This window comes from Chenopodium album, chromosome 20, assembly GCF_948465745.1.
Source record: "Chenopodium album chromosome 20, dcCheAlbu1.1, whole genome shotgun sequence".
NCBI lineage: Eukaryota > Viridiplantae > Streptophyta > Magnoliopsida > Caryophyllales > Amaranthaceae > Chenopodium > Chenopodium album.
This window is the reverse complement of record NC_137853.1, coordinates 22,364,597-22,373,853: the sequence shown is the minus strand read 5'-3', so window position 1 is coordinate 22,373,853 and position 9,257 is coordinate 22,364,597. Positions and strand designations below refer to the sequence as shown.

The following is a 9,257-nucleotide window of genomic DNA, read 5'->3' as shown; positions in this document are numbered from 1 at the left end:
GGGGCTTCTCAAGCTTTTCTTTGAGAGACATAACTTCTTTCCCTAAATCCGCAATCAAAGTAGTCAAATCATTGATGGCACTAAGTTGTTCGATTGAGTAACCCTTGCTTGTTGGTTCTCTCTCCACTTCTTGCCAATTCATGTAATGACGAACCAATTCATCAATTGCATCAACCACTTCTTGTTCCGTTTTGTTCATGATTGGGCCTCCGGCTCCGGCATCCAAACTTGCTCTCCCATGAGAACTCAACCCACCATAGAAGATATGTATGATTTGATAGGTAGGAATCCCATGGCGTGGAAACTCTCTTTGATAATCCTTAAATCTTTCCCATGCTTCATAGAGACTTTCATTTGGCTTTTGCTTGAACCCTTGAATCAAAGCTCTTGCCTCCGTCGTCTTCTTTTGAGGATAGAAACGGAACAAGAAAGCTTTGGTGACATCATCCCAAATTCTCAAAGAATTGGGCTTCACTTCTTTGTCTAGCCATTCCAATGATCTTCCTATGAGAGTGAAAGGGAATAACTTAAGACGGATAAACTCTTGAGACACTCCATTGACCACGATTGTGTTACAATATTTTTCAAACTCCTTAAGATGGTTCAATGGGCTCTCATTCTTAGCCCCACTATATTGTCTCCTCTCAATTAGGCTGATCATTGCAGGCCGAATTTCAAAGTCAATTTCTGGTGTTGTAGGTGGAGCTATGCCGCTCTCATACCTATATGCACCGGGCACTCCTAGTTCCTTAAAGGCAACTCTTGTATTTCCTCCCATGGATTGGGATCTATGCATACAAAACTCAAAGAAAATATTAGTAGCACGGCTACAAGTGTAGCCTTAAGTGTAAAATCTTTTTGTATTTTGCAAATAGAGTGGAATAGACACAACAATAACATGCACTCAAAGCACCATTCCCCGGCAACGGCGCCATTTTGATGGGATGAAGAACGGTAGGTCGTTGGGCTACCACCCCACCCAATCAAACAAAATTTGTAACTCAACAAACCCCTATAAAGTGTAGTGGTAAGTCAAGGTCGAACCCAAAGGAATGGAGGTCGAATGTATATTGCCTAAGTCAAGCTATTCTGAAGTCTAGTAAGGGTTTATGGTAGAAACTAGAGCTAAGCTAGGCAATGCAAAAAGCTTGTACTAATCAAATGCAAAGGCACTAGGGGAATGGATCCACATGCATCAACAATGAAGTTCAATCAACTTGGGGAATCAACCAATCAAGTCAAGCAATGTGAGGGAAAACCGAAATTGCAACCAAAAGAGCACATCATGCTATTCTCCTAGAGGTCTAATTAGCGCCAACTACATCAAACACTAGCTAGGAAACATCACAAGATATCTCAATCGAGTAAATGTAAGCCACAAATCAATGGTCCGTATAAATGTGAACTCACAATGCAATCTAGTGTGAATAATAAGGGTGATCAAGCCTAATCAAGCACACACATGCACAAAATCAATCAACCAATTTAATCACATTATCAACTCAATCAGTTTCCCCCAAATTAATCTCAATTCATCATCAACACATGTTTCACCACTACCCTAGCAATAAAACTACTCACAATCCATGAAAAACATCAAAATCAAAGCTAAACTAATCATCATACCCAAATTCATCAATTGAAATCAACAAATTCAATCCAAATCAATCAAACTATTAATCATCCAAATCAAACAATAATACTAATGAAATCAAACATTAAATTGCATTAAAGAGTAAAGAATCCTTACAAACTTGATAGAAATCAAATTAAATGTAGCAATCTTCAATCATCAATCATCAAACCCACATTTTCTCTCTCTAAAAAGCTAAGAACTAGTGTTTTTCTCTCTCTAAAATCTAATCTAATCTAATTCTCACTAATGAAAAATCTAATTCTCTCTCTAAAATTGGAAAGAAATAACTATCAATACAAAGGGGAAGTTAGGATTGACGTCCAAAAATAGACCCACGCCGGTGCGGGCGCTCGGAGGAGAGAGAGAAGTGCGCACGGGAACACACCCAAAAAGGTGCGCCCGCACGCACCTGGTGAGGACAAGGTAGGCAGTAACTTTCTTGAAATTCTTGAAGGATATAGGCTATGATAAGAGCATATGCAAGGCCTTGAAGCAAGCTCCTTGGATCCCCCTTTGACTTGAAACTCCTTGCACAAGCTTTAGGCATGAAAAACAATGAAAGATCATGGAGAGGAAGCTCGGGAATCCTTGGACAATCAATCACAACCTACAAACAAAGGATAAAAAGCAAGTAAAAGAGAAAAATAGCAAGTAAACTAGAAAATGCATAAAATAAAGAAACTAACTACAAAAAGCATAGAATGAAAAAAATAAGAATAAAACTAAGGATAACTAAAGAAAAGAGTAATAAAATGAAATAAAATTCATCCAAAAAGGGACTAAATGACTGCCATAAATGCCACTCATCAAAAGATCAAAACTTTAAACCTAACATGGTACTAACATGAAATTAGAAAAGAGTAAAAGCACCCTAAACATAATACTAGAAAGCATAAAAACATCCTGACATGATACTAGAAAGCATTAAAAGCATCCTAACATGATACTAGGAATCAAACAATAATAACATGCTTTCTACATTGAAAGAGAGTAATAAGATTACATACTTTGAAGCCTCGTACCTCTTTCTAATAACAAAATACACAAGTTAGTAAACTTCAGTGAAAATAATAAAGAATAACTAAATAATTAAATTGAAATCAAATTAAATAAAGTTTTGACTAGATTTGGACCAAACCCTCAGAAAATATTAAACCTTGCACGTCTAGGGCGAAGGCAACTTCAAACTTGGCTAAGAGATTCTAAGTCTAGTGAATGCGGAATATTGTATTTTGTAAAAAGGTTGGTTTAGAAGAGAGAGAGAGATTAAGAATTAAGTAATTCTTGATGAGAGTTGATGAAGAGAATTGATGAATAAAAATAGAGGTCGAGGACCCTATTTATAAGAAAACAGTCCGGAAAATCATAGAATTTGATAAGGAATAAAACTCCACGCTGTCGCCAGAAAACTAGACCTGTCGCCAGAAATTTATCTTGTCGCGAGGCGACAGAGACAGTTTTTGCGGATTTTGTTTTTATCATATCTTTAGATCTAGAAGTCCAAATAAGTCATATAATATGTCGTTGGAAAGATCTTGAAGCCCACTTTCTAATATTAGAATCAGATTAAAATCTTTTGTAGATAAAAAGATATGGCCGAAATAGTGAAAGGGTGTCAATTTTGGATAGAGTTTCGTATTCCTTTCATATCTTTTTCGTTATAGCTCGGATTTAATATTATAATATATCATTGGAAAGATAATTTCAAGATCTATTCAACCATATAAAATTTGGATAAAAAATATAAGGGACGAAAATAATATCTGACTATCTTTGAACATCTTTAAATCCGAATAGAATTTGGAAAGTTTTAAAAAATGAAAGTTTATATTCAAATCAAATTCCATGATCTTATCTTTTCAAAAAAGGATAATTAAGATATTTTAGAAACTTATAGAAGATTCTAATCAATCCTAATTAGTTTAGGAATAGGATTAAACCTTTGGACCCTCCACATGATCATTGGGTCATAGGTAAAATCCGGTTTGGGCCCAATTTAGTATTTTGGCCATAACTTCCTCATTATTCATCGGAATTGGGCTTATAATATATCGTTGGAAAGGTCTTTTCAAGCCCCACCCAAATACACCATTATTTTACCCTTATAATGGACCAAACTAAACTGGATTGGACGTTTTCATAAAATAGAGTGGGTTTTCGAAAACAAAAAGAAAGATTTTTAATAAAAAACTACCGCAACACAAGACTTTTCACACTTTCACCTCATTCGATTATGGTTCGACGTGACATGTATTCATCGCTGGGTTTGGTTTTGGGGAGACACAAATGGGTGTCTACACATACCTTAACAGGAAGTTGGATGTTAATTTCTCTTAGAATTTGGTTTAATATGGCTAAATTCGACCATGAAACCTCTAGATCTAGAGATTTCATGGTCGAATTTAACCATATAAACCATTAATATAAAGGAAATAGAGAAGATTAGAGAAGAGAGAGGAGATCCGTGAGGAAAATAGAAAAGTGAGGAGATCCATGAGCTTAAATACCGTGAGTTCTTTAGAAAATAAGGAAGAGTAGAGAAGAGGAGAAGAGAGAGGAGATCCGTGAGTAAAGAGAAGTGAGGAAAGAGAAGGAGAAGAGAGAGGAGATCCGTGAGTGAGGAAAGAAAAGAGAAGATGAGAGGAAGAAAGGAGAAGAGAGGAGAGGAGAGGAGAGAGAAGCAAAAGAGAGGCGGTAAGAGGGGGGGAGAGAGAGAAATCAGAAATAAAAAGGGGGAACGAGCGCCATATTAATTAGGGTTGTGGGGGGATTTGTTGTTGTTTTTTTTTTTAAACTTAAATTCCGTCGGAAAAAGGTTAAATTCCGTCGGTAACTTCTGATGGAAATTAAATCCGTCGGAAATTTCCGAAGAATATTAAATCCATCGGAAAATATAACATTTCCGACGAATTTTTCGTCGGAATTAAAGAATTTTCCGACGGATTACAATTTCGTCGGATCTTCGACTGAAATAAAATCTGTCGAAAATTTTGTACTTTTCAACATATTTTATTGTCCGTCGAAACCGTTCCGTTGGAAATGACCTGTTTTGTAGTATTGTAGCATGTCACTAATAAAAATTAAAGCTTTATCCCTAACATGATACTAGAAAGCAAATAAAGCATCTAACATGATACTAGAAAGCAATAAAAGCATCCTAAACATGATACTAAGAATTAGTAAAATCTAAGCATGTTTTCTAAAAATGCAAATACAAGTTCATGCCCTAGATAAACGAATTTGGTTTATCTAATGCATTTCTTGTAAATTGTTGGGAAAGCATGCCCCTTATTTCAAGAAATTTGTACAGTTCACCATTTGCACTGTTAGGCAATATTTGGATGACAGGTTCAAAGCCCGTTGGTTGCTGTTAGTTGCCATCTGACGCTTGTTAACTATGGTTAGTTACTGTTGCACATTTCAAATTTTAAGAAGAGCAATAATATATATTGTTGTACGGGTGAGCTAAAGAGGAGAATTGAAGTTGAGCCCCAAGTAAATTCATCATCATATCTCCTTTCTTCATTTTCTTTCTTGATTTTATTATGGTTTGATGTATAATAAGTTGATTTATCTTGTAAGCTAATTAGAATTACTCAATTTTTATTGTAGGTTGAAATGGTATAGCCTCTATAGCGATTATCAAGGCCCAAGTAAGTTCATCATCATATCACCTTTCTTGATTTTCTTTCTTGATTTTATTATGGTTTGATATGTAGTTGATGAGTCTATTTTTTTTATATATTTTTATTCCCCGTCCCACGGTCATATTTGTGCTTATTTGAGTTCTACGAATATAATTTTATTACTAATATACGTTTTCTAGTAAAACCTATATTAGTAGAGTTGGTATTATTTTGTAGGAAGTTACAGATTTATGACAATTCCCGAGCGTATTAAGTCACTTCGAAACATTGGAGTCAGATCGTGTTTTATGATCGTAGATTTAAAGTCAGCACTGAGCTAAATAAAGTTAGTTTGGTGATTAAGGGCCCGATTAGAGGAGAGAAGGGTTCAAAGTTCTTACAAGAAATATGACCAAACTACTATTAGGAAATTAAACTCATTAAAAAGGGTCCAAATACAAGGAGGTGCAAAGCCCAAGTGAAGATGTTCAAAACCCGTACAAGAAAATGGAGCTGCAGGGCTTGATTTTTGACCGGGCCCGATCGGGTGGCCCAATGCCCGATCGAATGAGTATGCTGCAAGGTGTTTTGTCAGCTTTGATTGAGAGTTTTATAGTTAGTGGGATTTGTGGGCTTTTTCTTATGAATAGGAGTAGTAGTTGGTAGTATAGGGGAGGTTAGATTATTTTCTTTAAGCATTAGCTTTAGTTTTAGTTTTACACAAACTATTGGGTTAGTCCAGCCTGACCAAATAGTTTGTCAGTCCATCTATTGATTTTTGTAAGACATTAGACCACCTCCAATGGTGAGACTCAACTTTGAGTATTGAAATACAAAATGAGTTGTTTTTTTACCTTCAATGGTGAGACCATACCTACTTCTCAATTTAGCAACTCCAGTGATGTCTAAATTCCCAATGGTGAGACTAAAATAAAAGTTGAGTATCTAAACAATATTGTAGGATTAAAAAAAAAAAGCTAAAACATAAATAAATTACAAAATATATTAGAATATTAACATGGGACCCACACTTTTTGTCAAATGAGACTCAAAGTTGAGTATCTAAACTTAGCAACTTTCTTTTGGAGTTGCTAAGTTTAAATACCAACTTATTGGTATCCTTTGAAAAAATACCCTCTCTTTCCTAAAAATACTCACTTGAGTCTCACCATTGGATAGGGTCTTACAAACTTCTCACACCCTCATTTCTACTCACCACCACCAACTATACTCCCACTCAATCCTACTTCACTTTCTCTCTCCTCCCTCACCTTTAACCCACCCCTATTTTCTCTCTCCTCAACTTCCTGCTAAATTACTCCATTTTATTTGTTCATAGTTCATGTTTGAATTAAAAATGTGAAGAGGATGGTAAGGATAGTGAAAATAAATATTGTTGATTATATTTGTTCATGATTTATGCTTGACTTGACTTGACAATTGATTGAGATTCTCGGATTTTTCGAAAATAGCCTAAAAAATAGATTTGGGGCTTTCTGTTGTGATGTATAATTGTCTAAATTAATTGTTCTATATGATTGTATGTTAAATTGTAAGGGTTTTGATAACAAATGCATGTATTTTGGTTGAGAAATGACCATGTTATGTTATATCTATGAGCTTAGTACGGGACTATAGACACCCATTTATGTCTCCCAATACCAAACCCAGTGACGAATACCTTTCGCGTCGAACCATAATCGAATGAAGTGAAAGTGTGAAAAGACTAGTGTTGCAGTTAGTTTTTATTAAAACCTTTCTTTCTGTTTTCGAAAACCAACTCTATTTTATGAAAATAGCCAATCCAGTTTAATTAGGTCCATGATAAGGGTCCAATAATAATGTTGTTGGATAGGGCTCGCAATGAGCTTTCCAACGATATATTATAAGCCCGATTCCGATGAATATTGAGAAAGTAATGGCCAAAATACTAAAATGGACATGGTTTGATCCTTACATGCGGCCCAATGATCTAGAGGAGGGCCAAATGTCCATTATTATTCGTAAAGCTATTAGGATCGATTATAGTCTTCTAGAATTCTCTAGAAGGATCTCTTAAATCCTAATGGATTGATAATGGTGTTTTCATGAATTTTACATGAAATAAAATATTGTTTTATGTAAAATTACATTTTTAGCCTTCGTACGGACTCTTCAGATTAATTTTGATCACTAGGTGGACTCCGTGTGGAAAGCACGTGAAAATCTAAGCTGTCGCCAAACGACAGGCTTGTCGCCACGCGACAAGGCTTGTCGCGTTGGTTTTCTAGCGACAGCGTAGAGTTTTATTCCTTATCAAATTCTACTTATTTCCGGACTATTTTCTTATAAATAGGGTCCTGAACCTCCGTTTTTATTCATCAACAATCAATTTATTCTCTCCAAATCTCTCTAAGTTATCTCTCTCTAGTTTTTTACAAACACAATACCGCACTCACAAGATCTAGAAACACCTAGCCAAATTCGAAGTAGCTTTCACCCTAGACGTGAAAGGTTGATACCTTCTCAGGGTTTGGTCCCAAATCCAGTCTAAACTTTTTAACTCTTTCTTTCAATTCTTTGATTTAATTCTTTGATTTATTATTTCTATTGAAGTTTACTAACGCGTGTATTTTGTTATTAGAAAGAGGTACGAGGCTTCAAAGTAAGTAATTAGCTTACTCCCTATATATTTCAATGTAGAAAGCATGCTTAGATTCGTTTAATTCCTAGTATCATATTAGGATGTTTTTATTGCTATCTAGTATCATGTTTAGGGTACCTTTCCTTCTTTCTAATACCATGTTAGTATCATGTTTGGGCTAAATATTTGATCTTTATTGTGTAGTGACATGCTAGGATTTGTTATTAATCATGTTAGTATCATGTCTAGGATCTTACTATTATTATTAAGCTTTATTACTATCATTATTGTGATGATGATTATTATTATAATTATTATCATGTTACTTGATATATATTATTGTTATTGCTTGATCACGCCTTTTATGCATGTTAAAGGGAATTTGTACTTGAAATTACGCTTAATAAGATAATTAATAAATTGGTTTAGGCTAATATGATTTTAATTCAAGTGATCGCCAATAATAGTTTTATTTGTGCATTAATGTTCAACCAACATAGAGTAAACAGGTTTAGGATTAATCTAATGATTGCATATTAGTTAGAAAGCGCACATGAATACGAGTAGAACAAAGTAGAAGCCTATTTTATAGGGCGAGTCCTTTCTTTTGTAGATTGGATTCGTACCCTCATCCCCGAACCCTTATTGGTTCCAGACCTTTTGGAGTTGACGATCTCATGGATCGTTAAGGGGTGTAACCTTCACCTCGTGATTGGTTTACAAGTTCCTAAAACTTGTTGGCGACTATTTTGCTGTCTTTTCCTTCCCTTTTGACGCCACCATACTTAAGTGTATGATCACAGTGGGGTTCAAGCTTGGGGTTAATGCTTGAAATATTCCCTACAGTGGTGACTCCACCGGGGAGGATATCTATTTTAATTCCTGAAATTTATTTTGGCAATGATTTAGAATGAGCGGATGAGACTCGAAAAATTCTAAGTATTTCATGTGCGTAATTTTAATTAACATTATTGTCATATGCACAAAAAAGGTCCTCATAGGATAGACCATCCGAAATGAGTCAAAAACATAGGATTTTTACATGAAGGAAATTTGAGAAATATCTTTCACAACTAGAATCGAAATAATACTGCAAAATCTGGAAAATTCTACGAACGTAGATACCTGCTGAGGTATGTAGGAACTAGCGCCTAGAAAACAGTTCCTGTCGCCTGTAAAGAGCTTCTGTCACCTGGCGACAAATCTGTCGTTTGGCGACAGGGGTTCTTTTGCGGCGACAGTCCCTGCAGTCTGGTGCCAAGTTCTTCCAATACCGAGCCAGAACTCTGCTTTCTTGTTTTGACTAGTTCTAGCACTGTTGGCTCGATTCTACTTCCTGATTCAGTTTTTCTCTCGTTTCTGAAACCCATAT

The 9,257-nt window shown here is 35.4% G+C and overlaps 1 non-coding gene across 1 annotated transcript; it reads left to right on the top strand.

Annotated features, from left to right (window-relative positions):
* The first annotated feature begins 287 nt into the window (after nt 1–287).
* Nucleotides 288–393, top strand: LOC145599904 (small nucleolar RNA R71). The gene has a single exon (XR_014104151.1). It is a non-coding gene; the product is annotated as a small nucleolar RNA R71 (small nucleolar RNA).
* Nucleotides 394–9,257: the final 8,864 nt, after the last annotated feature.